The sequence below is a fragment of the Rhinopithecus bieti genome, unplaced genomic scaffold (assembly GCF_001698545.2).
Source record: "Rhinopithecus bieti isolate Rb0 unplaced genomic scaffold, ASM169854v2 scaffold_12151, whole genome shotgun sequence".
In the NCBI taxonomy this organism is placed as follows: Eukaryota; Metazoa; Chordata; class Mammalia; order Primates; family Cercopithecidae; genus Rhinopithecus; species Rhinopithecus bieti.
In genome coordinates, this window is record NW_016807233.1 from 163,614 (window position 1) to 180,758 (window position 17,145).

Genomic DNA, 17,145 nt, shown 5'->3' on the forward strand with positions numbered 1-17,145 from the left:
TTTTTGAGACGGAGTCTCGCTGTGTCGCCCGGGCTGGAGTGCAGGGGCCGGGTCTAAGCTCACTGCAAGCTCCGCCTCCCGGGTTCACGCCATTCTCCTGCCTCAGCCTCCCGAGTAGCTGGGACTACAGGTGCCCGCCACCTCGCCCGGCTAGTTTTTTGTATTTTTTAGTAAAGACGGGGTTTCACTGTGTTAGCCAGGATGGTCTCGATCTCCTGACCTTGTGATCCGCCCGTCTCGGCCTCCCAAAGTGCTGGGATTACAGGCTTGAGCCACCGCGCCCGGCCGTGACACTATTTTTTAAGCCCCAGGCTGCCGAATCCTGGAGTGTCTGAGTCTTCATCACAGTCTAGCAGCAAGAATAGATGAGGTCAAACCCCCTGGGAAACAGGACAGGCCCTGCGAGCCTCCATTGCCAGCCCTCTCTTGAGATGCAGATGTTTAGGGTCCTGTTCCTTCTGGATTTATTCTCCTTGCGACACCATCCAGCCATTTTAGTTGTCTTTTGCACATGAATTTCCTGCCAAAGCAACAGAGATTGAAGGAAAGGATGAATTTTTTCTACAACTGGCAGAGGGGGAATGGTGTGCCCAAAGGCTCACACGAGCAGCTGGGTTCCAGCCAGAGACCTCAAGGGAAGACGGAGTCCTCTGGAAAAGGAAACAAGGCTTAATTCTCCTTCCAGGGTCAGTCCTGGGGCCTCTGGGTTGTATTTAATTTTATTTGGGAAGATGGCATTTCTTTTTCACATCTGCAGTGTGCAAGAGGGGGATAACCTTTTCCCTGGAGAAGCTGGTGGCACTGTTCCGTCCCCCAACACCCAGCCACCTCCACAGCCTCAAGCTCAGCAGAACTGGGAGAAGGCGGGTGCTGAAAACCTTGGACCAGGGTGGGAATGACAGGTCGTGCCCTGGAGCAGGGGATGTATGCAGAGTGGGTAATAACTGTTGTCAGTTCCCACGGAGCAGCCACTGCACTCAGCACTTCCTACGCAGGAAACTGAGGCTGGCAACTGGAAAGCACTGCCCACAGCCGGAGCTGGCGGCCAGAGGCTGAGCTGCAGGGCCAGGCAGTCTGTTCCAAAGCCTCAGCTCCCCATGGTGCGATTCTGCCTGGCCAGCCCATCTGAGCCTCTGTCATCTTTGTGTGTGTGTGTGTTTGCCCTCATCCTTGGCTGCTGGCTGTCTGAACATACAGTAAGCTCCACTAAACAAGGGGACGGCATTGGCACAAAAAACACAAAACAAGTGATCAACGCCCCGTGATTTGGCTCCAGGGCTACACCTGATGGCCCCTTGGCATCAAAGAAAGATCACACGATAAAGGTTTCCGCTGCCAAGTATGTCGTTTCAGTTTCTAAAGCACGTTCACAAGCCTTACGACACCTCGTCCCATCGTGATCTGGGCATCATTAACCCCATTTTTAAATACAAAATGAGCTGAGGTTTAGCGGACTGTTTGTATTGATTTCCCATCGTTACTGTAACAATTCACTGCAAACTTTGTGCCTTTAAAACAACACAAATCCCGTATCCCTTAGTTCCAGATGGTAGCAGCCTAAAATACGTCAGGGGGACTGCATTCCTTGTGGAGCTTGCAGGAGAGAACCCGTGTCCCTGGTCTTTCCTGGGCTTGTGCCCCGTGTCACTCCCACATCTGCCTCGGCTGCCTCAACCCCTTCTCTCACTCTCCTGTCCCCTCTTCTATCTTAAGGACCCTTGTAACTACAATGCTCCCACTGAGATAATTCAGAAAATCTTCTCATCACAAAATCCCTAACTTAATCACAGCTGCAGAGTCCCTTTTCACCATGTAAGGCTCCACATACTCAGGTTCCAGTGATCGGCACATGGACACGTGTGGGGAGCACACTGCTCAAGCCTCACAACTCAGAAGTGAGAGAGTGAGGCTCCCATAGCAGCTGCTAAAAGGCCTGGTGCTCGAGAGATGGTCTTTGCATAGACATGTGTGCATTGGGGTGTCTGGGCACACAGAGCCGCCGGCACAGACTACTTCCCAACCCATCCATTCCCCTGCCTTCCAACTCTCTCTCCCTCTCTCTCTCTCACACACACACACATACACACACAGAGGCACACATACACAGACACACACATACAGGCGCGTGTGCGCACGCGTGCACACACACACACTGCCAACATGAGGCTTTGGACCACAAGAAATCTGACTCTACTGAACAAGCCTTTCCCTTGGCCCCCAGAGGTGTGAGCAAATGACTGACTGAATGAAGTGGATTTGGATATGAAGAGCTGAGACCAAGACCCGAGGTACAGCAGGGCTCTGCAGGGGCTGGGCTATGGTTGCCAAGCGCTCTGAGTTATCTGACTATGGATGATTCACCTTGAAAGTCAACTCTAGCAAAAACATTTCAGGAAATTCTCAAATCTCAAAGAATTTTCCTACTTGTTTGAGGAGTTGCTCATCTGGTTCTCATTGTGCCACAGACTCAGTCCATTTTTGTCCTCATAAATTAAGTGTATTACGTTTTCAAGATGATGGAATCTAATACTTATAAAAATAAAAGAAGAGTAGAGTAAATGTCTGATGCTGTCATGATTCCTTTCAGCATCAGAAGATAAATTTTTCATGAATAATTTTCTTAGTCGATGCTGAAACCATTATTTCCAAGTAGTTCAGTGACTTTTCCAAAGATAAAACCTTGAAGATAATTAAGCAGGAATATTTAAGCTATGATAATCTGCATACAAGGAAAACAGCTGCTCTTCTTGCCTAAGAAAAATACACAAAATTGACAAGCATTCATAGTCAATAGTTACCTGATGTGTAACTATTAAGTAAGAAAGCACCCAGGTTCTTACTTCAAAATGAAGTTCAGTATGATGATGCATTTCCATTTTATTAAAATTAGCTGCACAACAAATAGGTAAATATTGTTTGCATTTCAAGACAAATGACAAGGCCAATTTCAAAAAAGGTTTGCAAGAAAAACATCGTAAAAGTTGGGAAACCAGGGAATTTTCTAATTGAACTTGTTTTAAATAATGATAGCTTCCAGATTCACAGATAATTTGCCTTCATAATTATGGAAAATTCATCTTGCACAATGAAAGCTAAAGTTTTCTACTCTAAAAATGTTAGTCTCCCGTGGAGTCTAAGATGAGCATCTTCACATTTGCATTAAGTTTCACTTTTCATCTTCTAAAGGGGCTCTGAAGTGTGGTTCATTTTCCACATTTCTCTTATACTCGAGCAAAGGTAGACCCGATAGAGTTACCTTGCTTAGGCTTATTCTAGTTTCAAAAAACAGCAAACATTCCCAGCTGGCTTAAGCCAAAGAGGAGGAGGGGTTGCAGGGAGACAGGGCTGGTTCATGGAAGCCAAGGACAGGAAGTTAGGTGATCCATGAGGAGGCCCCTGGGAAACCAGGAGGCATCAATGGTGAGCTTCCACCCTCTCTTTGCAAATCGGTCTTCTCAGTCCCTCAAGGCCACAGGGTAGGTAGAAGATGACCATCCACAGCCCCTGAGTTTACATGTGGCAGGGCCCGTGTGTGCACTTGGACAGATTTCCCATAGCCCAGCTACGCCAGGTGCCCACCCACGGCTGGATCACCCCCACCTGGGGGATGTGAGCACACAACAGAATCATGGCCCAGGAACCAGTCCTAAGCCAGGTGGGGCCAGCATGTTCCCAAAAGGGGCAGGTCATCCCACCAGGCAGCCATCCGAGCAAAGTACCCCCGTCTTCTGCTGGGGCTCATTGAAGGCTGAGTGATTGGATTCCACTGTCTGAAGAGACGTGGGGTTCATGTGGGCCCATGTTTCTAAACAGGAAGCAAAAGGCATGTGGAGCAAAATGCTTTGTCATCAGTCAGCCTGACCCACACTGCAGGGGCTTCATATCCCTACCCCACCTACTATAAACCAAAGCGTCCTCTCCCCAGTCTTCATGACACTAAACCACCCACCTTCATGTCATGTGCCTCCTCAGAGCACAGCACTGCATCCTATTGAAAAGCACTGGGTTTTAGTCCAAGCGTTTTGAAATTCACAGTGAGGGTCCTGAGACCCAGAGCAAGATACAAAAGAATGCAAGCGATTTAGCATAAGACAGTGGCCTCTGCCGGCCTCCTAACCATGCAACCTCAGAAATACCTTCACATTCCTGGACCACGGCTCCTCATCATCCAAAAACTGAATTCAATGGCACCTCTCCCATAGACTGATTGTAAGGATTAAGTGAAATCAGACGTTAGATTGAGCCATATGAAATGTCTGGATTTGCAGGGCAAACAGTTGAATATCTTCTTTCATATGGCTCACGTAACACTCAGGAGCTCTAGCACATAGTAAGTGTTCAATAAATATGAATCCTACAGGGATGCAAATTAAATGCAGACTATGCCAAATACAATGAAAAAATAACTTCTACCCAAGAGCACTGTATTCCCACCCCACCTCAACTTTGGACAGAATATAGCACATGGCATTAACTAAGGTAGAAAAGATAGTGCTAAGAATATATCCTTTGGGGAAATTTTAATTAAGTACCATCTGTGACAGTTCAAAGAAAGTTGGTTAAGTGACAATAGGAAGGACAAAAGGAGGCATCATCCCAATGGAGCTATAGAGCTGGTGGCCAAGCAGTCTTCTGCTTATAGAAGACACTGGAGAAAGCGATTTTCAGCTGTCATCCCCTGAAGACGAGACAAAGCCTTGGTCTCCAGCAAGCGAGAGGTGGGGGACAGGGATTGGTAACTGGCAGGGTGGTTGACTTTGGGGTGCTACTCATATTTCACTGTTTCAGCCTTACCTCGAATTTTGCATAAAAGAAATGGCTTTTATTTCAAGCTCCACCAGTCCCTAAGCTGTCCCATGCGTACACACACCACCGTGAGACCCTCTGCTGGCTCCAGGTCTGAGCCCCAGCAGGCCAGCAAAACACGGAGCGCATGAACCCCCTGGGCACAGCCCAAAGACTATCCTTGGCACTTTCCACTAGCAGTTAACTTTTAATTAAAAGGTAAAGAGACATTAATTATCAGTTAACAAATTTCAATCTCTATTCAGACAAGGGAATTAATGTGTTTTTAAAAGGCCTCAATAATTATTTCCTGAAGTTGAGAAAAGGGGTGAAGATAAAAATACACCTTCGCCCACACTCTTCTTCTCATTTTGGAAAACTTGGGTGCTAGGACAGCCACACCCAACACCTGCCAGCCAGTGCTCTGGATTTAAGAAGTGCAAGCGATTTGGCGTAAGACAGTGGCCAGTCTGTGGACTGAATTATCAACATTTTTGAAAGGAAGGGTGTCAGACCCCAGCAGAAGGGGCAGGTGTCCGCAGGCTCTTGGTTGGTCTTGGTCATTTTTGGAAGACTTTGGAACTCTGCACAGGAATGTCTTTCTCGGCTTGCTCCTGTCCTGTCCCCATAGAGCTTGGCTTTTCGAGTGCAGGTGGAAATGGCTTCTGCTGCTCACCTCTAAGTCCAGATGGATTTTGCCACGTGCAAAAGTTTCTAGAGGTCAAATAAAATTGCTTCCAGGAAGGGGAAAGAAAGGGTTCTCTTGCCATCGTGACTTTACAGTCATCACATCGGCAGAGCTTCGTGGTGGAGGACAATGATTTTCTACTGCCCTTGTTAAGTTCTTTGTAACCTTGTGATTTTTTTTTCTCCCTCAAACCTCCTTCTGAGATATTCTCCTACTTTTTCCCAGAAAGGTCATTTCCCTCCCTTCCTTTCTTTCCCTGGAAGGAAAATTGAACTGGTACATCTTACTTGAATTACTTAGCCTCTGAGAATGGAAAGTACGAGGGAGATCAAAAGGCTTTAAGCTCCTCGGATTAAAATTGCTCCAAGATAGCTCTGCCAGATGGGCAACATGCTGTGAGGTCATCTGCCATGAATAAATTAAAACCTGGGTCAAATACAAAAAGGAAAAAAAAAATTCATTTGAAAGACCCCAGTGTAGGTTGAGCTTTCAGCTCCTCTGCGGGCCCACAAACACAGTTCGTAGTATGAGAACCAAAAACTCCCCAGGAGCAGGCCAAGGGGTTGAGGAGCAAGTTTTGCAAAAGGTGAAGCAAAAGACAACACCAACGCACTATTGTCAAAGATGCTCATTCCTCAGAAGGAGGAGACGAGAGTTCCAAACAGATCAGGGTCTCTGTGTACGTGAGTGGTGCCCTCAGTGTAGATCCCATCCCTGGCCCGGTCCTCCTGTCCTCAAATGTCCTCTCCTCTTTCTCCTCCTCCGTCGCCACCACGACAACCTCAGAGCAGCAAGGGCTACAGCCTTTTCCCAGGCACTCACATCTCCACAGACCCAGCACCAGACTGAGGGTGTCTCCTGGGTTAGAGACCATCCCAGGCCTTATCCTGCACAACTGTTGACCACAAAGCCATTCTCACGAAGAGGGAGAGGGTAGAGTCAGTCAGACTCACAGACCTTCCCGGGCTTTGGGGACTGCATGACTCTGAGAAAGCTGTGTGACCTCTCTGATCCCCACCCACTCTCTTTTTTTTTTTTTTTTTTCCTTTTCTCTCTTTTTTTTTTTTTTTTTTTTTTTTTTTTTTTGAGACAGAGTTTCACTATTTTTGCCCAGGCGGGAATGTAGTGGCAGGATCTTGGTTCACTGCAAGCCTCCTGGGCTCAAGCGATTCTCCTGCCTCAGTCTCCCAAGTGGCTGGGATTACAGGTGTGTGCCACCATGCCTGGCTAATTTTTGTATTTTTATTAGAGACGGGATTTCACCATGTTGATCAGGCTGGTCTCGAACTCTTGACCTCAGGTGATCCACCCACCTCAACCTCCCAAATTATGGGCATGAGCCACCACATCCGGCCTGCTCCCCACTCTCCCTCCCTCCAATCAACGGGAACTGGAAACATCAACCTCATGGGAGAACCAAGGAAGCCTCCACAGAGTGGAGTCAACACATCTCAGTTCCCCTTCCACACCACACCACCAGCCCTGAGGCTGTGCTCGCTCCACCTCTGTGTCCCCAGCACCAAGCACTGACCAGATCCATGGTAGATATTCAGTAAAGACACAGTCAATGAACCTGCCCAAACCCACAGACACCAAAGTCTCAAGATAACAAAGACAATCCCAGGTAGAATATTGGATGAAACGATGCAGTTCACTTTGTTTGATTCTGGGCTCACCAAGCACATGTTTTTATTTGTATTTATTTATATATTTATTTTTTGAGACAGAGTCCTACTCTGTTGCCCAGGCTGGAGTGCAGTGGCATGATCATGGTTCACTGAAGCCTCAACCTCCTAGGATCACGTGATCCTCCCACCTCAGCCTCCCAAGTAGCTGAGATCCTGATGAAACAGTATTTCACTGTGTTGCCCAGGCCGGTCTTAAACTCGTAGCCTCAAGCGATCCACTCGCCCAGGCCTCCAAAAGGGCTGGGATTACAGATGTGAGCCATGGTGCCCAGTCCCAAGCATATATCTGATTTACATCTTTACTTCCCTTCCTGAATAGAGCACAAGTCTCTTAGCCAGTGAAAAGGAATGTTCTCTCGGGTAAGTTAATAAAATATGTTCTTGGACTTTACCCTGGTCCTTAATAGGGAACCTCACATTCTAGATATTCCTGTGTTGTGGCAGCACTCAAATTGAGTTGCTAAATGCAAAAAGTGTGGATGACACCACAGATGAGTGGCGGCCGCATCAGCCACAGGCCCTTCTCCTTCTCCTTGTCCCTTCCTCTTCCCTCCCCTACACTGTTATCGTCTCTCGCACTCCCTCCTTCTGTACCACGCTCTAAACCTGTTTTCCTCTCTAAACCCCAAATCACCTGCTACTGAATCCCCCAAGAAGGGAGATCTGGGGATACCACAGCCCCATCTCACACTCCCTCTCCCACGCAGTGGGCCCACACTAGCTGAGCAGGGGACAGGCCACCTACAGCTCCAGATGACAAAACACACATGTGACCATGTACACAGAGAGCTGGTGAGAACAGAAAACTTCCTTCATTCAGAAAAGACTGGAGCCAGACTGAGACCCAGACCCGCAAGCCCCCTGGGGCATCGCAGTGCCCTCCACACAGAGGGAGGACACAGGAACCAGGTTTTCTTCTCAGCCTTTCACTCCAATTTGTGATTTTTCTCAACTTGATTAGATCGTTTGCTTATATATTTGGTCTCTAGTCTTCTGGAAATAAGGGGTTAGACAACTGTTAGGCAAGAAATGGAGAAAGCACTATTTTAAAAACAAGCAAATAAGCAATGACTACAACAACGATTTCTAGAACATCCACTCTGTGCCAGGCTCCTTGCTAGAAAATGAGAGTAAGCCTCAACTGTTTTCCTTAAGGACTCATGACTTTTTAGGACAATTCATGTGTGGATGAGTGAGTGTGGTCTGCTGTGGCTTCATAACATAGGCAGCTAAGGGGCAGCCAGATGGCCTGCGAGGATCAGGGAAACCCATGTGAGCTGGGGTTTAGCGTCATCTAGAGTTACACGATGGTTTAGTATGCGTAACACATAATGTTATACTGCGTTTCATCATCTAGAGCTGTAGGAGGAATGGGGTGAAGGATGAGGATGAGTGATGGGGAAGGGGATATTGAAGACTCGGTGACCACAGTGAGCTGAGATACAGAAAACTGACAATCCTGGTGTTCTGTTATCTGCCAGCAGCTCTGTGCCAGAGGGCGTGGTGCATAGATGAGGCAGGAGCTGCTGAGGCTGAAGAGAGAATTTGGAACGAGAGAGTGAAAAATACCACCTATCCCTCTCTAGCTTCCTAGACTTGGGTAACAGGAAGCCACAGATTGCTTTGAAGTGTTCTAAGAAGGAACTCTATTGGCAGTTCAGAAGATGAGCTCGGGGGGCAGGAGAGATGTCAGCAGCGAATGATGAGCCCTTGACAATACTGATAAAAAACTGAAATGCATTTCCCCACTTCTAGGAATTGACATTATATGTATGCCTGCACAGAAGTGAAACACATCTAACAAGGGTACTCCTTGTGCCGTTGTCTATGTTGGTTTAAAAAAAAAGAGAGGAAGTGTCCATCAACAGAGGACCTATTGAGCAAACTATAGAAAACCTGCAAAATGGAACACTATGCAAACATCAAAAAGAAGGGAGAGAAGGAAGGAGGGAGAGAGGAAAGAAAGGTGAGGCCCTCTGTGCAGTATTAGGAACATACCTTTAGGATGTATTGTTCAGCGAAGAAGGTGCTATATTTCACGTAAGAAAGGGGGAGATAAGAATACGCATGCAAGCCCAGGCAGCATGGCAAAACCCTGTCTCTACAAAAAATACAAAAATTAACCGGGCATGGTGTCGTGCACCTGTAGTCCTGGCTACTCAGGGGGCTGAAGCGGAAGGATCACTCGAGCCCAAGAGGTCAAGGCTGCAGTGAGCCACAAGTGTGCCACTGCACTCAGCCTTGGCGGCAGAGTGAGGCCCTGTCACCAAAAAAAAAAAAGAATATATATGCAAATGTTTCATGTTTACATAAGGAAAAACTAGTAACAGCAGTTACCTATAAAGTATAAGGAGTGATAAGTGTGTCATTCAGGGCCTGACTACAAACTGTTGGGCCGCTCAGATGGTTTTAGCTGGAGAGTTGAATGTAGAGATTAAATACCCATCAATACCAGTCAGTGCAGAGATGACACACTATGTCTGCAGGCAGGAGGAAGACAACCACAGAGGAAGTTAAACAGCCAGGGACTAACAGCTTCAGAAAGCCGTTTCCATCTCCCCTTCCTCCTCCCATCGCCGCCTTGCCTGAGGGGCAGAAACAGTGACCTGAGTCCCAGGAGAAGGGGATTCGCCCAGGAGATCACCCCAGAGAACCTGCCACCATGTGAGAATGTAGCTGACCCCAACCATGGTGAGGCAGAGACGGAGCAGAAGGGGGAGGTTATGGGACCTGCTGGGTTCCCTCCTCTGGCTCCACCCCATGCCCTGTCTGCATCTCCCACTGGCTAAACAAAGCCCAAGAAGCAGGGCCAGTGCACTGTGTGGGGGCAGCTTCCCGGGCCGAGCAGGGCATGAGCGCAGAGAATGGACGTTGAAGTCGTGCACCTTTTATATTGTCTCAATTTTAAATCATGCAAATGTGTATGCTGTTCAAAAAATAATAATATAATGCCAAAATATTCGAATAATTCAATCACTGGGACCCAGAATGACAGAGACAACAGCGTGGGCATTGCCCCTCCCCAACTGACCCATGCAAGCGGGGAGGACAGGAGAATCTCTCCATGCCCAGAGTAGAGTCAAAACATCAACATGGAACCAAAATGGAAAAACAAAGACAAAGTCATGCACAGGATTGAGTGTGGGGCGAGGGGCTTACTCTATGATAACTTCTAATATACTGAAGTGTCTGAATTGGAAAACACTGCCACTGCTCTAATTGCTGGGGGAGGTTTGGAGGTAAAATAATCTTAGAGCAGAGTCCTCCTCCCTGTGTGGCAAAGAGAGGCTCATCTGCAGCCAGTGAGGAGGCATTTGTAAGGGAAGCCCATCCTGGGAAGATGCCAAAAGCCCCAGGGAACGATGCAGGGCTTGTGGTTTGCAAGTGTTGATACCAAGGTGGTGTAGCGGGAGTGATACCTCTTTCATTGTGTGAGGCTGACTGTGTTGCCTCCAAGAAGAAACAGTGCTCACCCTGGCAAGGTGTGCCTGCTTTGCAGGTGAGAGGAAGCTGGCAGCTGCCCATCAGGCTGTTTGTGAGATGGAACTGGAGGTGAGGCACCTGCTTCACACTTAACTGTGAAACCGCCTGGACCCTTCCCCCTGGGGCCTCAGCAGCAGTAAGAGTCTCCATCCGAGTCCAGCCCAGCCTGGAGGCACTCAGAAATCAAGATTCAGGAAGGGAACCCACGAAGGGACCAACTCCGTCTTTGCAGGGGAGCTCAGGGACCTCCGAGGGAGCGTGGGTGCAGTGAATTCAGGATACTGAAAGAGGCTGTGCTGTAAGCGGGGAGGGTGGGAAAGGAGCACAGGTTGTGGTGAGGAAACTCTACGTGTGACAGCCTCCTCTCAAGACCTGGATCCTCACACGTCTCCCATGGAGAGTAAAAGGAACCCCGAGCTGCACAAAGTCCCAGCCTCACTTCTTTCAGCCTGCACTCCTCTTCCCTGATCGACCTGACCCTTCAGTGAAAAAACTCTATACCCCTCCCTCACCATCGAGGATGGTTTCAGAAAAACAGTACAACATGGAGAAGATAGGAAAAGCCCCAGAGCTGTATTGTCCTGCTTGGAAGGTTTAGGGCCCCTCCTCCATAGCACCAAGCCCCTTTATAAGATAAACCTATGCTTCCCAAATCAAATGAAAATGACAAAAATAGGCAATGCTCCTGAACCTTCGATAAATATATGATTTTGAAAATTGTGATTGGTCTAAATTAAATGTGCATTTCATTCCTATCACTCATGCCCTGTATTCTTAAAACATAACTTGGTAAACACCGTATCACCTGAAGCTTTGTGCATCATTCCTTCTCTATTGTAAAAGCCTTATCATTGCATTATTTCCAACTGATTTGTGCAGTTCCCTCACACAAGACACAAAAAAGAAAACACCCCACCATCTTGTGTAGATGAAGGTCAGGCCTTCAAGGTCAAGTGTGGCATCCTGAATTTGGGGCCTGCAAACTTGGAGGACTCACAAGGTCTTCGTGACCCATGAGGGTTGAAATTCCTTCCCCTTTGCAGCAGGAAGTGACCCACTTCATTGCCCCAGCAAGGGTGGAATTCCACCCCTCCATCCAGGATACAGATACACGATATTAGTTCTCAGCACTCATGTGAGTGGCATTTATTTATTATTTGAAAAGCCATGCATTAGCCTCTGCGGGTGCTTTATAACGTAGGAGCTAGGATCCTATCCTAGATAAGCAAACACCCCACAAACTAGGGACAGTAGAACCCATCAGTAACTGTAGTACAAGATTAAAATTGCCAAGCAAGAGTCATAGATAGGTATGTTGCTATGTTAATATTTTTCTGCAAAAATTTGAAAAACTTCAAACCTATGGAAAAAATCAATGATTGCAATCAACACCTATGCACCCTTGACCTCAATTCACCAGTTGTTAACATTTTCTTACATTTGCTTTCTCCTTTCCTTCCCTCCCTTCTCTCTTGCTCTTTCTTCCTCTCTTGATCTCCAAATCATTCGAAAGTAAGTAGCAGTCACTGTGATACTTTTATGTTTCATTTTTCACAAATGTTTCTTCTAGGAAAAAGGATATTTTTCCTATATAACTTGAATATTATCACACCCGGGAAATTTAACATGGATCAATAATAATATTACCAAATACACCATCTATATTCCAGTGTCCCAGTTTCCCAAGACGTTCCCAAGGATCATGCAATGTATTCAATCTTCATAGCTCTTTAGTCTTTTTTTTTTTTTTTAGACGGAGTCTTGCCCTGTCACCCAGGCTGGAATGCAGTGGCGTGATCTCGGCTCACTGCAAGCTCTGCCTCCCGGGTTCATGCCATACTCCTGCCTCAGCCTCCCGAGTAGCTGGGACTACAGGTTGCCCGCCACCACGCCCAGTTAATTTTTTTGTGTTATTTTAGTAGAGACAGGGTTTCACCAGGTTAGCCAGGATAGTCTCGATCTCCTGACCTCGTGATCCACTCGCCTCGGCCTCCTAAAGCGCTGGGATTACAGGTTTGAGCCACCTCACCTGGCTTCTTTAGTCTTTCTTACCTAGAACAGATCCTTTGCCTATGTTTTTGTTTTGTTGGTTAATTTATTGTAACATCTTTTTTTAAGTCCAGGTCAGTCATTTTGTAGAATGTGCTAAGTCTGTATTTGTCTGACTATGTCCTCGCTAACCTTAGATTCCAGTTAAGGGCTTTGGGCCAGAATGCTAAATATACGACACCGTGCCCTCCCCCTTGCATCACAGAGGGCAGCCTGTGATGTCAGCTTCTCCCATGATGGTGATGTCGATAGATGGCTGTGCTAAGTGTTGGACCTCTCCGTTGAGCGGAAATGTTTTCCCTTGTAATTAACAAATAACCTAGGGAGGGAGTGACGCTCCGAGACCATGTAACCATCCTGTTCCCAACAACTGCTCCTCCCAGGGTCTTCACCTGACTCAGTGACAGCAGCAGTTGTAAAATAATGATTTTCTCATTCCATCATTTTCCATCTAATTCTTTCTCTTTTTTTTTTTTGTTTGCTTTGTTGTTTTGCTTTTGCTACTTGGAGGTGAAGAAGGGAAGAGACCATCACTCGCTGGAGTGATGAAAGAAACATCAGGAGAGACAGGGCGTTTGGAAATGTGGACGGAGACCTAAAACACTGCATTTGCAGCCTTATATTAGGAAACAGGTGTTTCCTAATCCTCCTTTTCTCAAGGATTACTCCCATCCACTAGTTTGTGAGTAAAGAACCACATGGGGGGAGGTGGGACTAGAACTGTGTCCACAATCGGGGGAACAGGTTGCTAGGCTCATGAGCAACAAGAGAGGGTTAGGCTGTGGTCCTTGTCCTCATGCACGGAGCACTCAATAAACCCTGGCTAAACCCCTTCCTTTGATACTGTGCTGCTCTGCTGGGCTAATTATTCCTGGAATACTGAGGAATCTCAGACACGCAACTGCAGAGTACATGTGTTTGATGCAGCATCCCAAGGTGTCGATGCTACTTAAAGGTTTAGGGGAAAAGAGATATTTTGTATTAAAACATGTAAGAATATGATTAGAACACAAATTGCAGGCAAAATGTTCAGCTAAAGCATGAGATTTCACAAAAATGTTGTGCTTTTGGTAAGCCATTGTGGACTTTGGTGAGCCCCTGGAATCCCAGGGACACACAGTTTCTCCCTTCTGCTGCAAAGACAAGATTGAGAAGAACATTTGGGAAACATGCTCAAAGTCAACCAAGCAATGAAGGAGACACAAACATCAGATATCAGGGAGCAAAAGTAGGTAACAAGCAGATTCGATGGTGCAAATGTTGACTGCTACGGAATCCATATTATAGTCATGCAAAGGGGTATTACTAACACATATGTTAACACTTTGTTTCTAATAATGTCATTATTTGTAACAAGGATTCTAAAACATTCTAAATTGGCCTTTGTTCTGATTCTTATCAATGATAAGTCTTCTTTGTCTTATCCTAGAGGTAACTGGATACTTCATGGGATGTGTTAGTAAACAGAAGAAAGGTTCTAACTTTCTTTAGGGTTTAAATTGTGTATTTTGGAGAGAGAGAAAGAAAGAGAGAGAGATTAATAAAAAGAAAACACTCACCAAAGAAATCCATTGGAATAGAATAAGAATTCCAGGGCCTTATCAAGATTTGGAATCCAGCCTATTATTCTATAAAATGAAAAAAATAAAAAAGACATTAAAGCTTTAAAATGAATAGGAGGCGGTCCCTGTCTTTATAGAATTGCTGAAAATCCAAGCTCTGAGGGTTCAGACAGAGTTAAACCATTTGTAAACCTAGTCAGAAGAAAATGAAAAGTATTAAGGCTGTGTAAGTGTATTTTTTTATGAATTGGAAACTAATCTCAATTTTATAACTATGAAGCAGGAGGCTTCTTAAGCTGTGACCATCAGTTTCAATTCTGAGCTCTCCTAAATACTTAGTTCACTGCCTCTTTGGAACTGAAGTCTCAGTAGCTAAGACTTTAACGATGTTAGAAGGGACTCCCTATACCTCTGCCCAGTGGAGTGTGCTGGGTAACAGACCACGTGCTCACAGAGAGGAACACTGCACTGCACGAACTCAGAGCCTCTGATGCCACTCAAGCAGCTAATGGCCAGGTGCGGGTTCCTTTCCCGGAGGGACATGTGTCAGGGAGGAGCACCTTGACAGACTGTGGGGCAATGCATAAGGGCAAAGCTCCACTCCATCTCTTCACTTGTGAATCTTTAAACCCAATCTATACTATGCCCTTCCTGCACTCTTTTTATCCAACTATGATATCTATCACAGTTTATAGCTTTGTATTTATGTGTCCAAGATATGTCTTCTCCACTTCACCAAAGTTCCTTGCAGGAGGGGCTCATGCTCTTGTCCACCCCTATGGACCCAGCTACAGCCTACCTTAGAGTACATGCAAGTTCAGCATTTGCTAATGAATGAATGAATGGCTCCCAAGTAGGAATCATATCTGAGAGATTTCCCCCTTGCCTGGGCATTGGTCACTTGGTAGTTGGAGCTGCAGTCTACCTGGATTTTCATTTAACCAAATGAGTAGATCCAAGACTGTCCTATAGCTTCAATCATTCATCCAGCTCATGTTCTCTGAGCCCTTATTATGTCCTAAAGACTATGACAGGAACTGAGGATGTGAAGATGAATAGGACATGTACAAATGAGTTAACACATCAGTCAAATCAAAGCCTGCTCCCGATAACTCTTTCTTTTTAGGGTCAACCAAATACATTGAATCTTTTGCTTAACATGCAATATGAAAAAAGAGAGAAATTATAAATTTAGGAAGATAGACAAAAGAGATAGTGACCTTGACTCACCAGTATCCAGGCCCAAAGAGAAGCAAGTTCTCTGATTTCACTCCCTGGAGCCTCAAACTTTCTTGTTCTTCTCCAAGCAGCAGACATTAAGAGAGACTGCTGAATTTCTTAAACATAGAGACCCTTAACAGCCAAAATTGCAAGTGAATTTAAATTCCAAGGCCAACTCTATTGATTGGTATTGTTCTCCTCCAGCCGTGGGTTGAGAAACTACTACTGGACTAAGAGAGAAAAGCCACCATCAGTTAGCGATATCTTCCATTGGTGCTACGTGCCATATTTCTGTCAGTCTTTCCCTCAGAGGTGGATATTACTATGGAGCTGACAGGGAGATCACAGGAGCAATTTCTACCATTGCCTTAGCACAATATAGGGTATATACTAGATGCTAAAGAAAAATTTAAGTAGATCAATAGTCTCTGTTCTATCAATGTTCTCTTTGTGAGATTCATGCCACACTTTCTGTACCACTTTGCAGCTAACGTGTCTATGGGAAGGCTATGATTTTGGGATGAACAGATTGCACATGGCCTTTGTTCTGATTTTCATCAATGATTATCCAATAGGGTAATACTTTTCTAAGTTTTCTGATTCATGCAATAGAGTTCAAGACATTCTTGATTTAAATTATGCCAGAGATTATCTGTGTTTGCCCAGGACAACCCTTACTACACTCTGTTATGATGATTCATTTATTCATCTGCAAGTTCTGCAGAGACAGTAACAACTACTAATTCATTTTTGTTTTTTCAACCCCAAGAGTAGTGCTTGGTGCATTAAATTAACATTTAAGTAAGTAAATGAGCTGAACATTTTACACCAAGAAGATGAAACTTTTGGCTTAACAGATAGGACATCTCTTAATAGAAGAGATGGATATTTGAACCACAGGTGACAACTTAGTTTTCCCCATATTACAGAGTAGTAGAATAGCTGGGGTGTCTCTAAGTTGGAAAGAAAAGGATAAATTATATTTAAAGTAAGGCAGAAAAAGAGTCAATATCTGTCATAAATTTTAAATCAAAATAGCACAAAATACTATAATATTAAATATATAGAAAATAATCATGGGGGAACTCAGCAACAAAAAAACAACTCAATCAAAAAATGGGCAAAAGACTTGAATTTAGCCATTACTTCAAATAAGATATACAAATAGCCAATAAGCAAATAAAAAGATGCTCAAAATCATTAATCATTAGGGAAATGCAAATCAAAATCACGAGATTTGTTCTGGACCAAATGTGTGTCCCCAGAAAATGCATATGTTGAAATACTAACTTCAGTGTATAATAAGAGATGGTAACTTTTGGAAGGTAATTAGGTCGTGAGGGTGGAGCCCTCTTGAATAGGATTAGTGTCCTGATGAGGATAGACTCATGAGCGAGCTCTCTCTCTCTCTCTCTCTCTCTCTCTCTTTCTCTCCTCTCTGCTTTGTGAGAATACACAGAGAAGTGAGCCATCTATAAACCAGGAAGAGTGTCTTTACCAGACACCAAACATGCTAGCACCATAATCTTGGACTTTCCAGCCTCCAGAACCAAAGCAATAAATGTTTGTTGTTTAAGTCACTCTTTCTGTAATATATTTGTTATAACAGCTCAAGATGACTAAGATAATAAACCACTTCACACCCATTAAGATAGCTGTTATCCAAAAA

The 17,145-nt window shown here is 45.3% G+C and overlaps 1 long non-coding RNA gene across 1 annotated transcript; it reads right to left on the reverse strand.

Annotated features, from left to right (window-relative positions):
• Positions 1 to 246: 246 nt before the first annotated feature.
• On the reverse strand, positions 247 to 16,194 carry LOC108535024 (uncharacterized). Its single transcript, XR_001887112.1, has 3 exons — positions 15,486 to 16,194; positions 14,253 to 14,321; positions 247 to 520 (listed from the first exon to the last, which is right to left on the reverse strand). It is a non-coding gene; the product is annotated as an uncharacterized LOC108535024 (long non-coding RNA).
• Positions 16,195 to 17,145: the final 951 nt, after the last annotated feature.